This window comes from Bos grunniens, chromosome 6, assembly GCF_055505025.1.
Source record: "Bos grunniens cultivar Pamir isolate PY7600 chromosome 6, Bosgru_T2T1.0, whole genome shotgun sequence".
Lineage (NCBI taxonomy): Eukaryota > Metazoa > Chordata > Mammalia > Artiodactyla > Bovidae > Bos > Bos grunniens.
This window is the reverse complement of record NC_141170.1, coordinates 42,763,924-42,788,262: the sequence shown is the minus strand read 5'-3', so window position 1 is coordinate 42,788,262 and position 24,339 is coordinate 42,763,924.

Below are 24,339 nucleotides of genomic sequence, written 5' to 3'. Positions count from 1 at the left end.
GAATTCGCCAGGCCAGAATACTGGAGTGAATAGCCTTTCCCTTCTCCAGGGGATCTTCCCAACCCAGATATCAAACACAGGTCTTCTGCATTGCTGGCAGATTCTTTACCAGCTGAGCCACAAGGGAAGTCCAAGAACTAGAGTAGGTAGCTTATCCCTTCTCCAGTGGATCTTCCTGCACTTACTGAAAAGTTGAGGCTAAAATTTTTAAAAAGTAGGGGAAACCACTAGGCCATTCAGGTATGATCTAAATAAAATCCCTTATGATTTTACAGTGGAGGTGATGAATACATTCAAGGGCTTAGATCTGGTAGACAAAATGCCTGAAGAACTATTTAAAAAATTGTACAGAATAGTTACCAAATGATGATGCTGTTAAAGTGTTGCACTCAATATGCCAGCTAATTTGGAAAACTCAACAGTGACCAGAGGACTGGAAAAGGTCAGCTTTCATTCCAATTCCAAAGAAAGGCAGTGCCAAAGAATGTTCAAACTACCACACCATTGCACACCTCTCACACGCTAGCAATGTAATGCTCAAAATTCTCTAAGCTTCAACAGTATGCAAACTGAAAATTTCCAGATGTTCAAGCTTAGAAAAGGCAGAGGAACCAAAGATCAAATTGCCAACATCTATTGGAGCATTGGAAAACCAAGAGATTTCTAGAGAAAATCTACTTTTGCTTCATTGATTATGCTAAAGCCTTTGACTATGTGGATCACAACAAACTGGGGGAAATTCTTTAAGAGATGGGAATGCCAGACCACCTTACCTGGCTTCTGATAAATCTGTATGCAGGTTAAGAAGCAACAGTTAGAAGCAGACATGGAACAAGGTGGCAAGAATATACAGAAGAGCTATTCAAAAATATTTTAAGGGTAACCATGATGGTGGGGTCACTCACCTAGAGCCTGACATCCTGGAGTGTAAAGTCAAGTGGTCCTTAGGAAGCATTACTACAAGCTAATCTAGTGGAGGTGATGGAATTCCAGTTGAGATATTTCAAATTCTAGAAGACGATGCTGTTAAGGTGCTGCATTCAACATGCCAGCAAATTTGGAAAACACATTGGCCACAGGACCAGGAAAGGTAAGTTTTCATTCAATACCAAAGAAAGGTAATGCCAAAGAATGTTCAAACTACTGTACAACAGATTCTATTTTATTGGCTCTAAAATCACTGAGGATGGTGACTACAGTCATGAAACAAACCTAGACAGCATATTAAAAAGCAGAGACATCATTTTGTTGACAAAGATCCATCTTGTCAAAGCTATGGTTTTTCCCAATAATCATGTGCAGATGTGAGAGTTGGACCATAAGGAAGCGTGAATGCCAAAAATTTGATACTTTTGAATTGTAGTGCTGGAGAAGACGACTGAGAGTCCCATGGACAGCAAGGAGATCAAACTAGTCAATCCTAAAGGAAATTAACCCTAAATATTCATTGGAAGGTCTAATGCCAAAGCTGAAACTCCAGTACTTTTGCAACCTGATTTAAAGAGCCAACACACTGGAAAAGATCCTGATGCTGGGAAAGATTTAAGGCAAAAGGAAAAGGAAGTGGCAGAGCATGAGAGGTTAGATTGTATCACCCATTCAATGGACATGAATTTGAGCAAACTAGGTGATAGTGAAGGACAGAGGAGACTGTCCTATAGATTTGCAGAGTCGGACATGACTTTGTGACTAAACAATAACATTAATCTTTTAAGTGTTTTTTCTTTTATGTTTGGAGTTCCTGCTGTCACATATTACAAAAGTCTAGGTTTTCTGCTCTCATGCATCTTTAAAATTATTTTCCTTAATAAAATTTCCTTTTAATGGAATTTTGGTGCTATCAGTGAAAAAAATACTATATTCACCAATTCTGTCTTGGTTCTGACCACTCACTCTAGTTCTAAAAATTTTTTGGAAGTTACTTAACACAGCTTTAGCTTTCATGAAATAAATATGTAAGAACAGCAAGCTCAAAATCTTGCAGAGGAAATTAAGTTGAATAAGGAATACTAAGCCTAATGCAATGAAAGAAATTCATAAAATTCTTTCCTTCCTGTAAATCCTCTGCCACTTTTCCTCATGCCTTGCTCCTAGCTATTAAAATCAATCTAGAGTGTCTCTTCATCTTTGAAATAAATGTTACAGAATACCACCAAGATTCCTGTGATTTCTCAAAAATTTTTTCTTATCCTTATATTGTCTATTAGCTTTCACTCTGGACTGTGGATATGCCTGGTTTCACACAAAGTGTAACCTGTTCTCTAGGTAAAAATACAAAAAAGTCAGGAAATCTTGTTCATTCTATTTATATTCTGCATTCCTAAACCCATAGAAAAAAAATTATACCCTTAGAGAACCATTTTAGGTTACTATGTTAAATGGACCGTGCATAGCAATCATGTGGATAGCATTCACAAAGACTATGGTATTTTATGTTTTTCACAAACAAAAATTATATTTGAAAAGGTATAAGAAAATTTCTTTGATATCAGTTCAGTTGAGTTCAGTTCAGTCATTCAGTCATGTCCGACTCTTTGCAACCCCATGAACCACATAATGCCAGGCCTCCCTGTCCACTAACTCCCCGAGTTTACCCAGACTATGTCTACCGAGTCAGTGATGCCATCCAGCCATCTCATGCTCTGTCATCCACTTCTCATCTTACCCCCAATCACTCCAAGCATCAGGGTCTTTTCCAATGAGTCAACTCTTCACATGAGGTGGCCAAAGTATTGGAGTTTCAGCTTCAGCATCAGTCCATCCAATGAACATCCAGGACTGATCTCCTTTAGGATGGACTGGTTGGATCTCCTTGCAGTCCAAGGGAAACTCAACAGTCTTCTCCAACACCACACCTGAAAAGCATCAATTCTTTGGAGCTCAGCTTTCTTCCCAGTCCAACTCTCACATCCATACATGACTACTGGAAAAACCATAGCCTTGACTAGATGGACTTTGTTGGCAAAGTATTGTCTCTGCTTTTTAATATGATATCAAAGTTGGTCATAACTTTCCTTCCAAGGAGTAAGTGTCTTTTAATTTCATGGCTGCAATAACCATCTCCAGTGATTTTGGAGCCCAGAAAAATAAACTCTAACACTGTTTCCACTGTTTCCCCATCTATTTCCCACGAAGTGATGGGACCAGATGCCATGATCTTCATTTTCTGAATGTTGAGCTTTAAGCCAACTTTTTCACTCTCCTCTTTCACTTTCATCAAGAGGCTTTTTAGTTCCTCTTCGCTTTCTGCCATAAGGGTGGTGTCATCTGCATATCTGAGGTTATCAATATTTCTCCCAGCAATCTTGATTCCAGCTTGTGCTTCTTCCAGGCCAGCGTTTCTCATGATGTACTCTGCATATAAGTTAAATAAGCAGGGTGACGACAATATACAGACTTGATGTACTCTTTTTCCTATTTGGAACCAGTCTGTTTTTCCATGTCTAGTTCTAACTGTTGCTTCTTGACCTGCATATAGGTTTCTCAAGAGGCAGGTCAGGTGGTCTGGTATTCCCATCTCTTTCAGAATTTTCCACAGTTGATTGTGATCCACAAGGTCAAAGGCTTTGACATAGTCAATAAAGCAGATGTAGATGTTTTTCTAGAACTCTCTTGCTTTTTTGATGATCCAGCGGATGTTGGCAATTTGATCTCTGGTTCCTCTGCCTTTTCTAAAACCAGTTTGAACATCTGGAAATTCACGGTTTACATATTGCTGAAGCCTGGCTTGGAGAATTTTGAGCATTACTTTGCTAGTGTATGAGATGAGTGCAATTGTGTGGTAGTTTGAGTATTCTTTGGCATTGCCTTTCTTTGGGATTGGAATGAAAACTGACCTTTTCCAGTCCTGTGGCCACTGCTGAGTTTTCCAAATTCGCTGGCATATTGAGTGCAGCACTTTCACAGCATCATCTTTCAGGATTTGAAATAGCTCAACTGGAATTCCATCACCTCCATTAGCTTTGTTCATAGTGATGCTTTCTAAGGCCCACTTGACTTCACATTCCAGGATGTCTGGCTCTAGGTGAGTGATCACACAATCTTTGATATAGTTAAAACTAAAACGAAGCTGTCATATCAGGCACAGGATATTTATTGGCTTGATTTTGGATTTTAGAAAAATTTGTACATACTATTGTAATTAACACAATTATAATTAAAATAATTGCCATGTTCTTCACTGTACAGTTCATTGGAATGATGGACATTTAAAGTTTTATGTTTAGCTTTCTTTGTAGCTGTTACATCTGTGTTACTATATTACTGTTCCTTATTCTTAACAATTAATAAGTTAAAAAGCCATTTGAATTAAAGATGTAAGAAGTCAGAAAAATAAAAGATGTATTATCAATAATATTCCATATCTCTTGTTTGAATAGGAAATCTTTTCTGCTTGGAATCACAAAAGGTGTTCATATGCCTGTTAAATTCCTCTAAAATATTTGCCCGGGTGAGAACAAGGTCCCTTCTCATTATCATTCCAAACCACTGCCATCAGTGGAGGGAGATTAAAGGCATAAGAGATGCAGAAATAATAACAGTAGATGAGATGTGGACTATGTTTTTCATTTAACTGGAAAAATTAATAATTGTATGACCTAGAGCTATGAAGAGTGTAAAAATGGGTGGAAATATTTATTTTAATACCTAGTATGGTAAATGCCTGGTGCTTCTCTGGTAGCTCAGCTGGTAGAGAATCCACCTGCAATGCAGGAGACCCAGCTTCAATTCCTGGGTCAGAAGGATTCCCTGGAGAAGGGACAGGTTATCCACTTCAGTGTTCTTGGACTTCTCTGGTAGCTCAGATGAGAAAGAATCTGCCTGCAACACAGGAGACCTGGGTTCGGTCCCTGGGTTGGGAAGAAACTGGGTGACATAAAAATTTATAATACGGTGAGACTTTGTGATTTCAAATAAGTTATCTTTAACCCTCTTTGCATATATGTGTGACTACAAAGACATTCAGTATTCCATATCTATGTTCTAGTTCTTAGTAGCCTAGCATGATGAAAATCTTTGGAAGAGTTATATGGTCAAAGTTCATGACAGTAAATTTGGACAATTCAAGACATAGTCCAGGTGGAACTAAAATTCTCCTGAGGTGTTTCCAAAGGTGGTTGGAAAAAGAAAAATCTATCTCCAGAAGAAAAAAAATTAATTTCATGGGCTAGGAACTATATTATTTCACTTTGGAATAACTGAATGCCAAATGTCAGTGACAGGAAAAATTTGAGTAGTAAAATATCAATTCTGATATAATTGTTACTTATGATACTCTCTAACATCTTCACTCTTGCACTTATTCTATTGGAGAATTAAACGGAAATGCCATCATTATTACTCCACCTTTCAAGTTTTTAATGGCAGTTTAATTTCTGGAGTTTCCAAGAAATCTATATTGTGCTTTGTTATTGAGAAAAAAAAATTACACAGGATAAAATGCACAGATCTTATGCACATAACTGATGAGTTTTTGCCAGTGGATGCACCCACACAATCATCATCCCAAATAAGACATAAAACTTTTCTATCTGCCATGAAATTTCCTTCATGTTTCCTTCCAATTATTTTTTTGAGTTACTACCTAACATCCTGTTTCACAGTGCAGCAAAACTTCTCTAGATATGAGAAACCAAGTTTTTTTTTAATGCCAGAATGTTGTGAATTTTAACCCAGTTCCTCAAATCTCCTTCATGTTCCCTTCCATTCACACCCAAATCCACCTTCACTTAGGGATACTGTGTACTGCTTTATTATTCTAAATCAGTGGTGCTTCTACTTGAAGAGGCAAATAGTGTAACAATGTGTAGCTTTCAGGAAATACCTCATTGTAAATCATAAACGCACAATCTTCCAGTCCTTGCTCAGAAATCTGGTTATTTGGATATATGAGTCAATATTTCTGGGCCTTGGAAAGCCATTACAATCTATTGATCAGAACAAGCCTCATAGTAATCAGATGGTAAATGAAATCTGACCTTCATTTAACTCTAAGTAAGGCCAGAACTATGGTAAAGAAAGCTATGGTAACATTCTGTCTATGAAACAGACGTTTGAAATAAATAGCAGTTCACAGAGGCTGAGTAAAATAAAAGACTAGATCCACGTGAGATAAATTTCTAAAAGAGATTATTATCATGTAAAAGCAATATGTATCTACTCATCATCTTCCTTCTAACAAATTATTCAAACACATGTTAACTATTTGCTGGTGAAAAGCACACTTCAATTAATTCAGAATTTGGGGAAAATTTTTTGGAATGAAGGACGCATTTGGAGGAAATTTCATTACACTATTGAAATAGCATTATAAATAAAATTGCTGCAAAATGAATAAACACTGGTGTTATTTATTCAATTCAACAATTATGCCTTGATTCACTATTTAAATATGTGGTTGTTTAATGTTCATCTCACATATGGTGACACAGAAAAATATTATTGACATCTTGATTAAGCATAATAGATGATGTAGATAGATATTGCTTATTTGGAATACTTCTTATATCTCCTGTTCAGTTCAGTACAGTCACTCAGTCACGTCCTACTCTTTGTGACCCCATGGACTGCAGCACACAAGGGTTCCCTGCCCATCACTGAGAGTAAGCACTCTCGGTGCTTACTCAAGCTCATGTTCATTGAGTCAGTGGTGCCATCCAACTATCTCATCCTCTCTTGTCCCTTTCTCCTCCTGTCTTAAATCTTTCCCAGCATTAGGGTCTTTTCCAGTGATTCAGTTCTTCTCATCAAGTAGCCAAACTATTAGAATTTCAGCACCCATCCTTCCAATGAATATTCAGGACTGGTTTCCTTTAGGATTGACTGGTTTGACCTCCTTGCAGTCCAAGGGATTCCCAAGAGTCTTCTCCAATGCCATAGTTCAAAAGTATCAATTCTTCAGTGCTAAGCCTTCTTTATGGTCCAATTCTCACATCTATACATGACTACTGAAAAAACCATATCTTTGACTGATGGAACTTTTGTTGGTAAAGTAATGTCTCTGCTTTTTAATGTGCTGTCTAGGTTGGTCATAGCTTTTCTTCCAAGAAGCAAGCATCTTTTAATTTCATGGCTGCAGTCACCATATGCAGTGATTTAAAGTGATTTAAATAAAATCTGTCACTGTTTCCATTGTTTCCCCATCTATTTGCCATGAAGTGATGGGACTGGATGCCGTGATTTTAGTTTTCTGAATGTTGAGTTTTAAGCCAACTTTTTCACTCTCTTTTTTCACTTTCATCAAGAGGCTTTTTAATTCTTCTTCTCTTTCTGCCATAAGAGTGGTGCCATCTGCATATCTGAGGTTATTGATATTTCTCCCAGGAATCTTGATTCCAGCTTGTGCTTCATCCAGCCTGGCATTTCGCATGATGTACTCTGCATAAAAGTTAAATAAGCAGGGTGACAATATACAGCCTTGATGTGCTCCTTTCCTGATTTGGAACCAGTCTGTTGTTCCATGTCCAGTTCTAACTGTTGCTTCCCAATCTGCATACAGATTCTCAGGAGGCAGGTCAGTTGGTCTGGTATTCCCATCTCTTGAAGTATTTTCCACAGTTTGTTGTGATCCACACAGTCAAAGGCTTTGGTATAGTCAATAAAGCAGAAATAAAGGCTTTGGTATAGTCAACAAAGCAGAAATAAGTTTGTTTTTTTTTTTTTCCTGGAACTCTCTTGCTTTTTCCAAAGCAAGAGATCCAACAGATCTCTTTCCATCCAACGGATGTTGGCAATTTGTTCTCTGGTTCCTCTGCCTTTTCTAAATCCAGCTTGAATATCTGGAAGCTCACGGTTCACGTATTGTTGAAGCCTGGCTTGGAGAATTTTGAGCATTACTCAGCGCGTGAGATGAGTACAATTGTGTTGTAGTTTGAACATTCTTTGGCATTGCCTTTCTTTGGGATTGTAATGAAAACTCACTTTTTTCAGCCTGTGGTCACTGCTAAACTTTCCAGATTTGCTGGCATATTGAGTGCAGCACAACATCATCTTTTAGGATTTGAACTAGCTTTGTTCATAGTGATGCTTCCTAAGGCTCACTTGACTTCACATTCCAGGATCTGGCTCTAGGTGAGTGATCACACCATTGTCATTATCTGGATCATGAAGACCTTTTTTGTATAGTTCTTCTTTGTATTCTTACCTCCTCCTCTTAATATCTTAATATTTTCTGCTTCTGTTACCTCCTGTAGAAGACCAATAACCTCACCAAACATTCCATTTCTTATTTTATAGAATATATACTATATTCTCTCTATATAAAATATATATATTATAGAATATATAGTTTATATATATTCCAGGCCAATAATTAGGAGGGCCAAATAACTACTCTACCATTGAGCTGTGCATCTAAATGACTTGTTTTGCTTTTTACTAAAAACATGTTAAAGTTAGTATATATAACACTCCAGTTCTCCCTTCCCCTGAGTATGCAACTCTTTTATAGTATAAATGATCTATGATATATATGATCTATGTTATATGAGGTACACATAACACATACTGGCTCAACTTTTATTTATGTTCTTACAGTTGAGAGCAATTCTAAAAAAAAAAAAAAAAAAAAAATCCTACATGAACATCTCTGTCACAGAATCTGTTTTCAAAGGTACTGACTAGGACCATGAATTTCTCCTCATTGCACCATTCTAGCCATCAAACACAGTATCCAACAGCCTCAGTCTTCAGCAATTGTTTTGGTTTTTTTTTTGCCACACTCTTTGTTCTTCATATAACTGAGGCATTCTCAGCTGTCAGTACTTCTTCTCAGAGAGCTTTCCTGACCATCATACACTTACTTAAAAATTCTGAAAAACATTACATTCTTTGGAAGAGTTTTGTAATGAATAACAAGCTGATAATTTATTCAAACATTTTTAACACAGCAAAAATATAATAAATAGCATACATTAAAACAAAAGCCTTACTTACTAATCAAGCATTAAAAATAATGTAAAGTGTTAGTTGCTCAGTAGTATCTGACTCTTTGTGACCCCATAGACTGTAGCCTGCCAGGATCCTTTGTCCATAGAATTCTCCAATCAAGAATATTGGAGTGGGTCACCATTCCCTTCTCCAGGGAATCTTCCTGACCCAGAGATCAAACCCAGGTCTCTTGAATTGCAGGTGGATTCTTTTCTGTCTCAGACACCAAGGCAAGTAGTAAAAATAAATAAATAAATAATGTAAGGGGTGTAATAATTTTGGTACATAGTCACTTAACTCCTTAGTTGCTGCTGCTGCTGCTAAGTCACTTCAGTCGTGTCCGACTCTGTGCGACCACATAGATGGCAGCCCACCAGGCTCCCCTGTCCCTGGGATTCTCCAGGCAAGAACACTGGAGTGGGATGCCATTTCCTTCTCCAATGCATGAAAGTGAAAAGTGAAAGTGAAGTCTCTGAGTCATGTCCAACTCCTAGCGACCCCATGGACTGCAGCCTACCAGGCTCCTCTGTCCATGGGATTTTCCGGGCAAGAGTGCTGGAGTGGGGTGCCATTAACTCCTTAGTATCTATCCCTAATACTTCTCTGGTGGCTCAGTAGTAAAGTATCCACGTGCCAATACAAGATATGCAGGTTCAATCCGTGGATTGGAAAAATCCCCTAGTGAAGAAAATGGCAACTCACTCCAGTATTCTTGCTTGGGAAATCCCATGGACTGAAGAGCCTAGCAGGCTACAGTCCATGGCGTAGTAAAGAGTCGGGCACAGCTTAGTGACTAACAACAACAACAATACTATTTCACAGGTACCATATTTTTTTCTTTTCAGAATGCATATTTAAATATATTCACATTTGTTTCATATTGCTTGCAATATTATTCAAAGTTGAATTTTATGGTTACTAAATTTGGCCTTATAGACATCATTCATTGAATTTTCTCTACTGGCAATAATAGTTTTAACTAATAGATATTCTCTGTTGTTGAAGTACTTAGAAATCTCTGAGCATATTCTGTGAAATTAAAGATATGTTTAATTTTAATATTTTTCCATTTAAATGTGTAAATATTTCAGTCCACTGATTTATTTTCATAGATATGCACTTTTGGCCTTCATTCAAAGTGCCTTTTTTTAATAAACATTCTTGTAAGACAAATCTCCTAATTTTTTTTTCCCTCTATGACTATACATATTTTGCCTAATTTAGATGCAGCAAATAATAAACTTTCTCAGTTTCATTCAGTCCCACCACAGAATATAAATTCATCCATTTAGAAATACAAATTCCAGCAAAAATATTTTTACCAGAAATTGAGACATTACAAATTGCAATTCTGTAATTTTGAGTTAAATCTGCTATACTTCCTGAGTTCTCTATTGCATTTGTTTAACTCCATTGCTTTTTACAGATACATTATAATGTCTGCCTGTTTGCAAGACTATCAATAATTCCATTTCTCTAAAAGCTTTGGAAGTTGAATTGTCCTTGAGCAACTCAATACCTTGATTAAAGATTTCCAAACAAAGTCTAACCAATGTTCAGAGGATTCATTTACAAAATTCAATGCCGTTGTTTTACACTTAGGTTGATTTATAAAATAGTTCCTCAAGTTGTGAGGAATTCGAAAATATTTCTATTTTCAAAAAATCTATTCAGTTGTTGTATCTCCTTACCCTTCCTCAATCTGTGATTGTTTCCAGTTGTTCCTTGCCTTTCATGACCCTTGAATTTTTGAAGAGGACTACTAAATTATTTGTGAGGTGTCTTTCGGTTTGGATTTGTCTCATGTTTTGTTATTAGATTTAAGTTCTGCATTTTCAACACAAATACAGCCAAAGTGATGGTATGTCCTTTTCAGTGAAATGTATCAGATGGTCCAGGTCTATGATCTTGACATATTTATTATGGATGATGATAACTTTGAAGATTGTTTTAAGTAGTTGTCTGCCTGGTTTTTCCATTTTTTCCATTGTAATGTTGCTATATTCCTTTTGTAATTAAAAATGCCTCAGGAGATATGAATTAAAACTATGCAGACATTCTATTGCCAAATTTTGCTTACTGATTTTATCATCCCTGGATGGTGCTTGGCTCCAATAATTATTAATCTGATATTTTGACTAATAGTGATTTTATATTTGCCTAATTACTTCTATATTTTTAATTTGAGTTTTTTTCTAATAGAGCTATCTCTTCTCTTCCATATTTATTATTCAGTTATTATATAAGTATGAACTCACAGATATTTACTTTATTCTGTTGATTATAATTTGATACTACCATTATTTATTTTGTTGCTTAAATTATTCCAGTTTGGCCATCAGGATGTTTCTTCAGTTTAGCTTCATTTTTCTTTTGGCATGATCTCATTCTTTTTGGAAGAATTCTGGGTTTACAGCACCACAAGGTATTCTTACCTTTTGTATTTTCTCTAAAACATCTCTGGAATCATATACTACTTTAAGTAGTCCTGTTTATTTTTAATTGGAAATGGTAGTTAGAAACCATGACCTGGACACTAGCTGTGTTCAGTGCTACTGAAGTATCATTGCTCTTAGGCCTTTGGACTGGATTAAACATAGAAACTCATGTAGGTACATTTGTGGTGTATGGATATATGCATATATATATATACATACACAAAAAACTGTACATGCACATATTCATACTAATTTCTATGTCTATCAATCTATATAATATTATCTCTATATATTTACATATTTAAAATATATGTATCTATATATCTGTCAAGCTGATACTTCTAATTCAGCACCACAGGAATTATGCTAGCCTCCTTCTTTTCATTTACTTACATTATAAATAAAAAAAATTATAATAATTATGACTTTTTTCTCCAATAATGAAAAACATTCCTTAATATATGCTTATAATACACAAATATAATTATCTGCAAACATTTATATATGTGCTCCTTATTGTACACACTTAGAAATACTTTCAGAATAGCTATTGCGTATCCTCTTCCAACAACACGAGATAACTATATACATGGACATCACCAGATGGTCAAGACCAAAATCAAATTGATTATATTCTTTGCAACCAAAGATGGAGAAGCTCTATTCAGTCAGCAAAAAGAAGACTTGAAGCTGACTATGGGGCAGATCATCAGCTCTTTATTGCAAAATTCAGGCTCAAATTGAAAAAGTAGGGAAAACCACTAGGCCATTCAGGTATGACCTAAATCAAATCCCTATGATAATATACTGGAGGTGAGAAATAAACTCAAGGGATTAGGTCTTGTAGACAGAATGCCTGAAGAACTATGGACAAAGGTTTGTAACAATATTTGAAGGTGGTGACAAAAACCATCCCCAAGAAAAAGAAATGCAAGAAGGCAAAGTGGTTGTCTGATGTGACCTTACAAATAGCTGAGAAAAGAGAAGTGAAAGCAAAGAAGAAAGAGAAAGCTACATTCAACTGAATGCAGAGTTCCATAGAATAGCAAGGAGAGATAAGAAAGTCTTCTTAAGTAAATGATGCAAAGAAATAGAGAAAAGAACGGAATGGGAAAGACAAGAGATCTGTTAAGGAAAATTGGAGATACCAAGAGAACATCTCATGCAAAGATAGGTACAATAAAGGACAAAAGTGGCAAGAACTTAACAGAAGCAAAAGAGGTGAAGAAGAGGTGGCCAAGAATATAGAAAATAACTGTACAACAAAGCTCTTAATGACCCAGATAATCACAGTGGTATGATAACTCACCTAGAGCTAGAGATCTTGGAGTAAAAGTCCAATCGGCCTTAAGAAGCATTACCGAGAACAAAGCTAGTGGAAGTGATGGGATTTCAGGTGAGCTATTGCAAATCCTAAAAGATGATGCTGTTAAAGTGCAGCATTCAATATTCCAGCAAATTTGGAAAGCTCAGTGGTGCCCACAGGACTGGAAAAAGTGAGTTTTCATTCCAATTCCAAAGAAAGGTAAAGTCAAAGAAAGTTCAAATTACTGTACAACTGTGCTCATTTCACATGCTAGCAAGATTATGCTCAAATCCTTCAAGCTAGGCTTCAGCACTGTGTGAACCAAGAACTTCCAGATGTACAAGCTGGATTTAGAAAAGGCAGAGGAACCAGAGCTCAAATTGTCAACATCCATTGAATCATATAAAAAGCAAGGGGATCTCAAAAAACTCTACGTTTGCTTCATTGACTACATGGAAGCCTTTGAATGTGGATCACAACAAACTGCGGACTATTCTTAAAGAGATAGGAGTACCAGACTACTTTACCTGCCTCTTGAGAAACCTGTTTGCCGGACAAGAAGCAACAGTTAGAACTGAACATATGACAATGGACTGGTTCCCAATTGGGAAAGGAGTATGTCAAGTCTGTATATTGTCACCCTGCTTATTTAACGCCTATGCAGAATACATCATACAAAATGCTGGGCTGGATGACTCACAAGTTGAAATCAAGACTGCTGGGAGAAATATCCACAACCTCATATATGCAGATGATACCATTTTAATAACAGAAAGTGAAGAGAAACTAAAGAGTCTCTTGATGAAGGTGAAAGAGGAGTGAAACAGCTGGCTTAAAACTGAATATTAAAAAAACAAAGATCATGGCATCTGGTCCCATCACTTAATGGCAAATAGATGGGGAAAAAGTGGAGACAGTGATTTCATTTTCCTGGGCTCCAAAATCAATGGCAGATGGTGACTGCAGCCATGGAATAAAAAGACAGTTGCTTCTTGGAAGAAAAGCTATAACAAATTTAGCCAGTGTGTTAAAAAGCAGAGACATCACTTTGCTGAAAAATGTCTGTACAGTCAAAGCTATGGTTTTTCCATTATTCATGTATGGATGTGAGAAGGCAGAGGGCCAAAGAATTGATGCTTTTGAACTGTGGTGCTGGAAAAGACTCTTGATAGTCCCCTGGACAACAAGGAGATCAAACAAGTCAATCCTAAAGGAACTCAACCCTGAATATTCATTGGAATGACTAGTGCTGAAACCAATGCACCAATACTTTGGCCCCCTGATGCAAAGAGCCAACTCGTTGGAAAAGACCCTGATGCTGGGAAAGACTGAAGGCAGGAGGAGAAGGGGATGACAGAGGATAAGACATTTGGATGGCATCACTGATTCAATGGACATGAGTTTGAGCAAACTCAGGGACATAATGAAGGACGGGAAAGCCTGGCCTGGTACAGTTCATGAGGTTGCTAAGAGTCAGACACAATTTAGCAAATGAACATCAACAATTCCATACCCTGCAGAAGACAAATTTACTAACTAGAGTATGGAATATACTCAAATAAATTGTATTGTATGTATATATTTAGGGAGATTATGAATTCTTAAATACATTTTGCTACCAATAATTCCTATTAAGGTATTATATATCATACTTCAGAAAAGAAGAGTAAAGAATGAACTGGCATGAGAAGTAGACAGCTTGATGAATTTCTAGATTTTACCATATCTTTAAGGTGCTATTTTAGAAAATATCTAGTATTTATTCAATGACTCTCCTAAGAATACACAAAAGTCTTCACTTGCCTGAGCTATAAAGTTGAAATCTACCTTTAATATTAAATTTTCTATAAGTGAAAAAAAATATATCCATCATATTGAATGTGCATATTTAGTTTATACTTATTATTTCAAAATTATATTTTAATTCAAGTTAAGAGAAAAGTAATAGTACTGGGTTATGTTATTCCTAAATGAGAACAGTAAATAACAAGTAGCAAATCACTATTGTTTCTGTTGGCTCATTATACTAACATTAGTCATGGTGAATTATTTTGATATTATCAGTAGAGGTGTTAAGATATAATACTACCAATAGGAAGAATTAACCATTTCTCCAGCAGTTCAGTGTCTTATAAATACTTCTATTATAATTTTTGAAATCATTATTCATGACATGAACATGCAACAAGACGAGAGAAATTAACATTTAATTCAATTGTTTAATAGAATATTGTAAATGTATTACATTCTCTGAATAATGAAGATGGATTATTGAAGACAATGTCAGCCCTTCTTTTATCCTTCAGGTTTATCTTTTCCTCCATAAAGTATTCAATAGTTTGTTTTTAAAATCTATCTGTTTTGTATTGCATTCCAAATTTTCACAAGGTAGACATAGACAATACCTATCATATCTTTGAAATTATATTTTAATTGGTGTGTTGTTTCATATAAGAAATAAATCTCCTAATATTCCTAATATTAAATATTGAAAAATAAAAGTATATTTACTTGTTCCATATAAAGAATATATGTTCCAAAATATAAACATCAACACACTATATACACCTATGAATTGCAGTGCTAAAATACATCTTTCAGTCTCTTTCTATATTTAAATTTTGAGTTTTATAATCAAAGAAAGTTATGCCCAAATACACATTCAGGAATGGAGGCAATAGAGGAAACATTTGTTTTACTGTTTTTTTTTTTTTTTTTTTTAACATGTTTGGAAATTATATATCTTTTTTTTGAAAGAGCTAGGAAATTAGTTAGTGTTCTAAATGGATAATTTATCTTCCAAGAAAAAGAAAATATGTTTTTAGATAATTTTCTACTTCAGGATCTTATTTCAAAATAATAGAATGATCCTGATACTTCATCAGTAGTGGTTTGTGAGGCCCATTAATTTACGAATATTGTGGTAGAAATTCAGATTATAAACCTCCCCTTTGAAACTGAAGAAGCAAATTTGTCTAGAACACTGCCTTGATGATAGCAATTTAAACTATTTTTTGTTTATAAACAAAATCAGTTACATGAATTGGACAACAGGGAGACTGAATGGCATGGGGAACTCTACTTAAAACTCTGTAATGACATATATGGGAATAGAATCTAAAAAAGAGTGAATATATGTATATGTATAACTGATTCACTTTGCTGTACAGCAGAAACTAACACAACATTGTAAATGAACTATGCTCCAATATTCACCAAAATATAAAACCTACAGATTTATTTTAATAAAATATATTGGAGGTTCATGCATGTTTTCTAAAATCAGCTTCCTAGTAATTTTGGGTTTGTGGTATGGTAACATATTTAGTGCAAAATAATATTTTTAGGCACTACATCTGTTTTAGATGTTCACAATATTTTACTGTACTATAATTCATTTGTAGGTTTTTATTATCTATTTTATATATAGTCAGTTCAATTAGTTCAGTTCAGTCGCTCAGTTGTGTCTGACTCTTTGCAACCGCATGGACTGCAGCATGCCAGTAGTGTGAACATATCAATCCCAATTTATTCTTTTCATTCCCTCTTTGCCCCTTAGTAATGATGTTTGTTTTCTACATCTGTGATTCGATTCTCAATTTTGTAAATAAGTTCATTTGTACCATATTTATTTTAGATTCCACATGTAAATGATATGATATTCATCTTTCTCTGTCTTACTTCACACAGTATGACAATCTCTAGGTCCATCCATGTCACTGCAAACAGCATTATTTTGTTATTTTTTTATGGCTGAACAATATTCCATTATATATATATACACACACACACAACATCTCCTTTATCCACTAAGGAAACTATAAACAAAACAAAAAGACAGCTCACAGAATAGGAGAAATTATTTGCAAATGGAGGGACTGACAAGGGATTAAATTCCAAAATGTAAAACTAATTCATGCAGCTCAATAGCCTCCAATTAAAATAAATAAATTTATATTAAAATAAAAGCCAATCAATCCTATCAAAAATGTGAAGATCTAAATAGACAGTTCAATAAAGAAGATACAGAGATGGCCAAGAGGCACATGAAAAGACACTCAACAACACTAATTATCAGAGAAATTCAACTCAAAACTACAATGAAGTATCAACTCACACTGGTGAGAATGGCTATCATTAAAAAAATCTATAAACAATAAATTCTGGAGAAAGTTTGAAGAAAAGGGGACCCTCATACATTCTTGGAATGTAAATTAGTATAGCCACTATGGAGAACAGTACAGAGGTTCCTTGAAAAACTAAAAATAGAGCTACCAAATTATCCCTCAATCCTAATCCCAGGCATATATCTATATAAACTTTAATTCAAAAAGATACATGCACTCTTGAGTTCATTGGAACACTATTTACAATAGCCAGCACATGGAAGCAACTTAAATGTCCATCAATGGAGAAATGGATTTAGTCTTCAATTTAAAGTAATAGTATAACTCAAAATATTCTCAGGCTTCTGTTACTGAACCAAACTTGGGTCCACTTGCCTGTGTTGCAGGCAAGTCAGTCTACCTGCACTCAGTTGTGATGGAGGAAGGTACAGTGTTATTGCAGAGCCAAGCAAGGAGAAAGGGCAGCTCATGCTCATAATATCCAAATTATTCCAAGGTTTTCAGGACAGGGTTTTCAAAGAGAAAATGAAAGAGAGGGTGGAGTGTATATGATCAGCTCATGCACAATTTTCTGATTAGTGGTAGTGAGGTAACCAGGTGAGGTTACTGGAGTCAACATTATCAGTAATCAGACTCCAGCCAGTCTAAAGCCTATGTGCTCATGGTCATCATGCAGTTAGTGTCTTTCACCTGGTGTGTGGTTTAGTATCTACAAAACACCACCAGGATATGGCTCAGGATATTATCAATAGCACTTGAGGAGGAAATAAATGTACTTGACTTTATTTTATGACCAAATTATTTTTATTTTGTCGTGTTTGACTGTTTTCCTTTGTTTCTGCATTTTCTCATTTCTCTGATCATTTTCTTTTTGGTAATCAGGGAAATTCTAGGATACTAAAGCTTTTCTACCAACAAGGGGCAAGGTAAATAGGGAGGGGGAAAGGTCCATCCTTGGAAATGCCCCACAAGATTCTGCTCAGTTTCACTTCTACTCTATATTTTAGTGGCCACTGTACTTTAATTTCCCAAAAAGGAATTGGCTGGCCCAAATTTAAAAAGGGCTTGTGAAAAAGACATTAACAACTTTATATAAAATTTTGTATACTATTTATGTAGCAGATACTTTTTGACCTACAACTATTGGTGTATAAGCCACTTATTAAAATCTTAGTTTACTGTCATAATTTGTAAAGAAAAAAAACAAATGACTATTTAAATAAGTTTTTTTTTTCTTTTTCTTTCCCTCCTTTTCTTTTAATACACAGGTCTAATGAGGTGCAAAGGGTATTGCATTTTGTCAAGCTTATCTAAAGCATACAATCTTCATCTCTCCTTCATGCCACAGTGAATTAAGTAGATAAACATGTCATAGGAAATTAAGATGGATGATAAGCTTGTTGGCACCATCTTGAAGGCACAAGACATCATCACCCTCTCCACAGGTATTTGGCTAAAATACTCTGCCCTCATATTGTCAAGCAGCACCTTGAAGAAATATCATACACACTGTTGAAAGCAAGAGGAAGTCAAAGAAAATATGACTCATAGTTTACTTATTGCATACATAATATGGTCTTGACATGAACTTGAAAAGATTATATAAAATATGCACAGTACTTAACACTTATTTACAGACATCAATTCAAGCAACCTCCTAATGGATTAGAAAATATTTTTCCTTTATTTTGTTGATAAGGTCACAGAAGAAAAGGAGAAATAAGTTAGCTGCCCTCACTTTCATAAGATCTAAGTCTAAATGTATTTTACTGTCTCTATTTGTCTATATAAAAGAATATTTAAAATATTAATATAAAATCAAATCTGAATTTTTTTTTAATTTTTTGCATGAAATCCAAATCATTTAGAAAGAAGGCACAGTATAGTTTAGACAACTGTTCTTTTTTTTTTCATATCAAAGCCAGCTATACTTAGAGAAAACTGAATGTTAGAATAATTCTCATATTTTTTCAAAGACTAATTTGAGAACAGCTTCTTCATTAAAAGATATAAAAAGAAACAGCCAAAATTAAAACAAACAAACAAAAAGGTCTGCTAATATTTGCTGGAGATATACTTCACCATTTTTTCTTTTCCTGAGAATATTTACATAATTGAAAATGTTGACTCTAAATGATACACATAATGCTAATGAAATGACAACTTGGAGAAACATAAGCAAAGTTACTTGAACGGGAATTCAAACAGGACTTCCATGGTTGTCCATTGGTTAAGAATCCACCTACCAAAGCAGGGGACACAGGTTTGATCTCTAGTCCAGGAAGATTCAACATGCCTCAGGCAACTAAGTCCCTTCAACACACACTCCACAAATACTGAGCCTAGATGTTCTACAGATCATATTCCTCAACAAGAGAAGTCACCAAAATGAGAAGCCCACTCACCTCAACCAGAGAGTAGCCCTTGTTCACCAAAAAACAGAGAGAAGTCTGCATGCAGCAATAAAGAGCCAGCAAGCCAAAAATGAATGAATAAATAAATAAATGACTTTTTAAAAGAAATATTCAAACAAATTCTATTTTAGCAAGTTAGAGACACCAATAGAGAGCTTGTATTTCCTTCCTTCATTCTTTGCTTCCTTCATTCCACCCTTCTGTCACCACTGGAGTTTCAGCTTCAGCATCAGTCCTTCCAGTGCATATTCAGTACTGATTTCCTTTAGGATGGACTGGTTGGATCTCCTTGCAGTCCAAGGGACTCTCAACAGTCTTCTCCAACACCACAGTTCAAAAGCATCAATTCTTTGGCACTCAGTTTTCTTCATAGTCCAACTCTCACATCCTTACATGACTATTGGAAAAACCATAGTTTTGACTAGATGACCTTTGTTGGCAAAGTAATGTCTGTTTTTAAATATGCTGTCCAGGTTGGTAATAACTTTTCTTCCAAGGAGCAAGCATCTTTTAATATCATGGCTGCAGTCACCATCCACAGTAATTTTGGAGTGCAAAAAAATAAAGTCTGCTACCATTTCCACAGTTTCCCCATCTATTTGCCATGAAGTGATGGGACCAGATGCCGTAATCATAGTTTTCTGAATGCTGAGTTTTAAGCCAACTTTTTCACTCTCCTCTTTCACATTCATCAAGAGGCTCTTTAGTTCCTTTTTAGTTCCTCAGAAAGTGATCACACTTTCTGACATAAGGGTGGTGTCATCTGCATATCTGAGGGTATTGCTATTTCTCTCAGCAATCTTGATTCCAGCTTGTGCATCATCCAGTTCAGCATTTCTCATGACGTACTCTATATATAATTTAAATAAGCAGGGTGACAATATACAGCCTTGACACACTCTGTGCCCAATTTGGAACCAGTCTGTTGTTCCATCTCCAGTTCTAACCATTGCTTCCTGACCTGCATACAGATTTCTCAGGAAAGGTAGGTCAGGTATTCTGGTATTCCCATCTCTTAAAGATACTTCTACAGTTTGTTGTGGTCCACACAAAGGCTTTGGCATAATAAATAATGCAGACATAGATGCTTTTCTGGAACTCTCTCCTTTTTTGATGCTGCAGCAGACGATGGCAATTTGATTGCTGGTTCCTCTGCCTTTTATAAATCTAACTTGAACATCTGGAAATTCACAGTTAACATACTGTTGAAGCCTGGCTTGGAGAATTTTCAGCATTACTTTACTAGCAGGTGAGATGAGTGCAATTCTGTAGTAGTTTGAACATTCTTTGGCATTGCCTTTCTTCGGGATTGGAATGAAAAATGACCTTTTCCAGTCCTGTGGCCACTGCTGAGTTTTCCAAATTTGCTGGCATATTGAGTGCAACACTTTCACTGCATCATCTTTCAGGATTTGAAATAGCTCAACAGGAATTCCATCACCTCCACTAGCTTTATTCATAGTGATGCTTCCTAAAGTCCATTTGACTTCAAATTCCAGGGGTCTGGTTCTAGTTGAATGATCAGTTCAGTTCAGTTCAGTTGCTCAGTCGTGTCCGACTCTTTGCGACCCCGTGAATTGCAGCACGCCAAGCCTCCCTGTCCATCACCAACTCCCGGAGTTCACTCAAACTCACATTCATCGAGTTGGTGATGCCATTCTGCTATCTCATCCTCTGTCATCCCCTTCTCCTCCTGCCCCCAATCCCTCCCAGCATCAGAGTCTTTTCCAATGAGTCAACTCTTCGCATGAAGTGGCCAAAGTATTGAAGTTTCAGCTTTAGGATCAGTCCTTCCAATGAACACCCAGGGCTGATCTCCTTTAGAGTGGACTGGTTGGATCTTCTTGCAGTCCAAAGGACTCTCAAGAGTCTTCTCCAACACCACAGTTCAAAAGCATCAATTCTTTGGCATTCAGCTTTCTTCACAGTCCAACTCTCACATCCATACATGACTACTGGAAAAACCATATCCTTGACTAGATGGACCTTTGCACACCATCGTAATTATCTGGGTCCTGAATATTTTTTTGTGTAGTTCTTCTGTGTATTTCTGTCACCTTGTCTTAATATCTTCTGCTTTTGTTTGGTCCATAACACTTCTGTCCTTTATCGAACCCATCTTTGCATGAAATGTTCCCTTGGTATCTCTAATTTTCTTGAAGAGATCTCTAGTCTTTCCCATTCTGTTGTTTTCCTCTATTTCTTTGCATTTGTCACTGAGGAAGGCTTTCTTCTCTCTCCTTGTTATTCTTTGGAACTGTGAATTCAAATGGGTGTATCTTTCCTTTGCTCTTTTGCCTTTAGCTTCTCTTCTTCTCACAGCTATTTGTAAGGCCTTCTCAGACAACCATTTTGCCTTTTTCCATTTCTTTTTCTTGGGGATGGTCTTGATCACTGCCTCCTGCACAATTTCAGGAACTTCCATCCATAGTTCTTCAGGAACTCTGTCTATGAGATCTAATCCCTTGAATCTATATGTCACTTTACTGTATAATCATAAGGGATTTGATTTAGGTCATACCTAAACGGTCAGTGGTTTTCCCTACTTTCTTCTATTTAAGTCCGAATTTTGCAATAAGGAGTTCATGATCTGAGCCACAGTCATCTTCAAGTCTTGTTTCTGCTGATTGTATAGAGCTTCTTTATTTTGGCTGCAAAGAATATAATCAGTCTGAATTCGGTATTGTCCATCTGGTGATGTCATGTATAGAGTGTTCTCTCCTGTGGTTGGAAGAGGCTGTTTGCTATGACCAGTGCATTCTCTTAGCAAAACTCTGTTAGCCTTTGACCTGCTTCGTTTTGTACTCCATGACCAAATTTGCTTATTACTGCATATGTTTCTTGACTTCCTACTTTTGCATTCCAGTCCCCTATAAAGAAAAAGACATCTTTTTGGGGTGTATTCTAGAAGGTCTTATAGGTCTTCATAGAACCATTCAACTTCAACTTCTCCCTCATTATCACAATGGCACCCCACTCCAGTACTCTTGCCTGGAAAATCCCATGGATGGAGGAGCCTAGTAGGCTGCAGTCCATGGGGTCGCTAGGAGTCGGACACGACTGAGCGACTTCACTTTCACTTTTCAGTTTCACACATTGGAGAAGGAAATGGCAACCCACTCCAGTGTTCTTGCCTGGAGAATCCCAGGGACGGGGGAGCCTGGTCGGCTGCCATCTATGGGGTCGCACAGAGTCGGACACAACTGAAGTGACTTAGCAGCAGCAACTGTGATATTGAATTGTTTGTCTTGGAAACTAACAGAGATCATTCTCTACATTTTGAAATTGCACCGAATACTGCATTTTGGACTCCTTTGATGATTATGATGCCTACTCCATTTCCTCTAAGGGATTCGTGCCCACAGTAGTAGATATAATGGTCATCTGAGTTAAATTCACCCATTCCAGTCCATTTTAGTTTGCTGATTCCTAAAATGTCAATGTTCAGTCTTGCTATCTTCTGTTTGACCACTTCTCATTTCCCTTGATTCATGGACCTAGCATTCCATGTTCCTATGCAGTATTGTTCTTTACTGCATCAGACTTTATTTCCATAACCAGTGACATCCACAACTGGGTGGTGTTTCTACTTTGGTCCATCCCTTCATTCTTTCTGGAGTTATTTCTCCACTGCTATCCAGCACCATATTGGGCACTTACCAATCTGGGGAGTTCATCTTTCAGTGTCCTATCTTTTTTGCCTTTTCATACTGTTCATGGGGTCCTCAAGGCAAGAATATTGACGTGATATGCCATTCCCTTCTCCAGTTACCATGATTTGTCAGAACCCTCCACCATGTCCTGTGTGTTCCAGGTGGCCAACATGGCATGGCTCATAGTTTCATTCAGTTAGGCAAGGCTGTGGTCCATGTGTTCAGATTGGTTAGTTTTCTGTGATTGTGGTTTTCATTCTGTCTGCCCTCTGATGGAGAAGAATAAGAGGCTAATGGAAGCTTCCTGATGGGAGAGACTGACTGAGGGGAAAATTGCGTCCTGTTCTGATGGGCAGGACCATGCTCAGTAAATATTTAATCCAATTTTCTGTTGATGGGCAGGGCTGTGTTCCCTCCCTGTTGTTTGATCTGAGTCCAAATTATTGTGGAGGTAATAAAGATAATGGTGACCTCCTCAAAAGGTCCCATGCAAGCACTGCTGTGCACTGCAGTGACCCCAACCCACAGCAGGCCACTGTTGACCCATGACTTCGCTGAAGACTCCTGGACTCTCACTGGTGAGTCTGGGTCAGTCACTTACGGGGTCACTGCTCCTTTCTCCTGGGTCCTGGTGCACACAAGGTTTTTTTTTTTTTTTTTTTCTTTTTTTTAAACCCAGATAAAACCTTTTAGTCAACTCAGTATATACCTATATTTATATTCTCATATATAGCATATAATAGCCACTCCAGTACACTTGCCTAGAAAATTCCATGGATGGAGGAGCCTGGTGGGCTACAGTCCATGGGGTCACAAAGAGTCAGACACAACTGAGCGAATTCACTTCACTTCACCCATATACACATAAACATGAAGCAAACTACTGTGAACTGCTTGCTTTTTCACTTTCTCTTCTGTGAACTCCTTTTAACTCATGTTCTTCTCAACCTAAGAAATGCATATCAACTATCTTTCATTACTATCATTGAGATATAAATTTAACTCGTCAAATGTTTGTGTTTTGAGCTTCCAAGTCAAATGCTAGATTTAAAAGACTGGACTGTGCCAAGAACACTATATTTATAATTTGGGGGAGTACTTTCCACATGGAATAAATTAAATATTATTGATGAAGTGATTATTTCTTTTGAAGGATGAAACTACTCAAACTGATTATGTTCACCCTATCCCCTACCCTCTATAATGATATCATGAAGACAGGAAATATAAAAAGAATAACCACTAACAAAATATCTTTTAATAGGGTAAGTTGCTGAGGAAGTGGAGTGATCTGATCTTGCTTTGCATAGAATGTATCACAGAATCTGAGATGTACTTGAAACCTTTGATGTGAAATTTACCTTTGAATTTCTATTATGCTAACCTTAGAAGAGTAGTTGGCTCTCTTTGTATTTCACATGAAAATTTGTCACCCTGGCAGCTTTGAAACTACAAACAAAATTTTATGAAGAC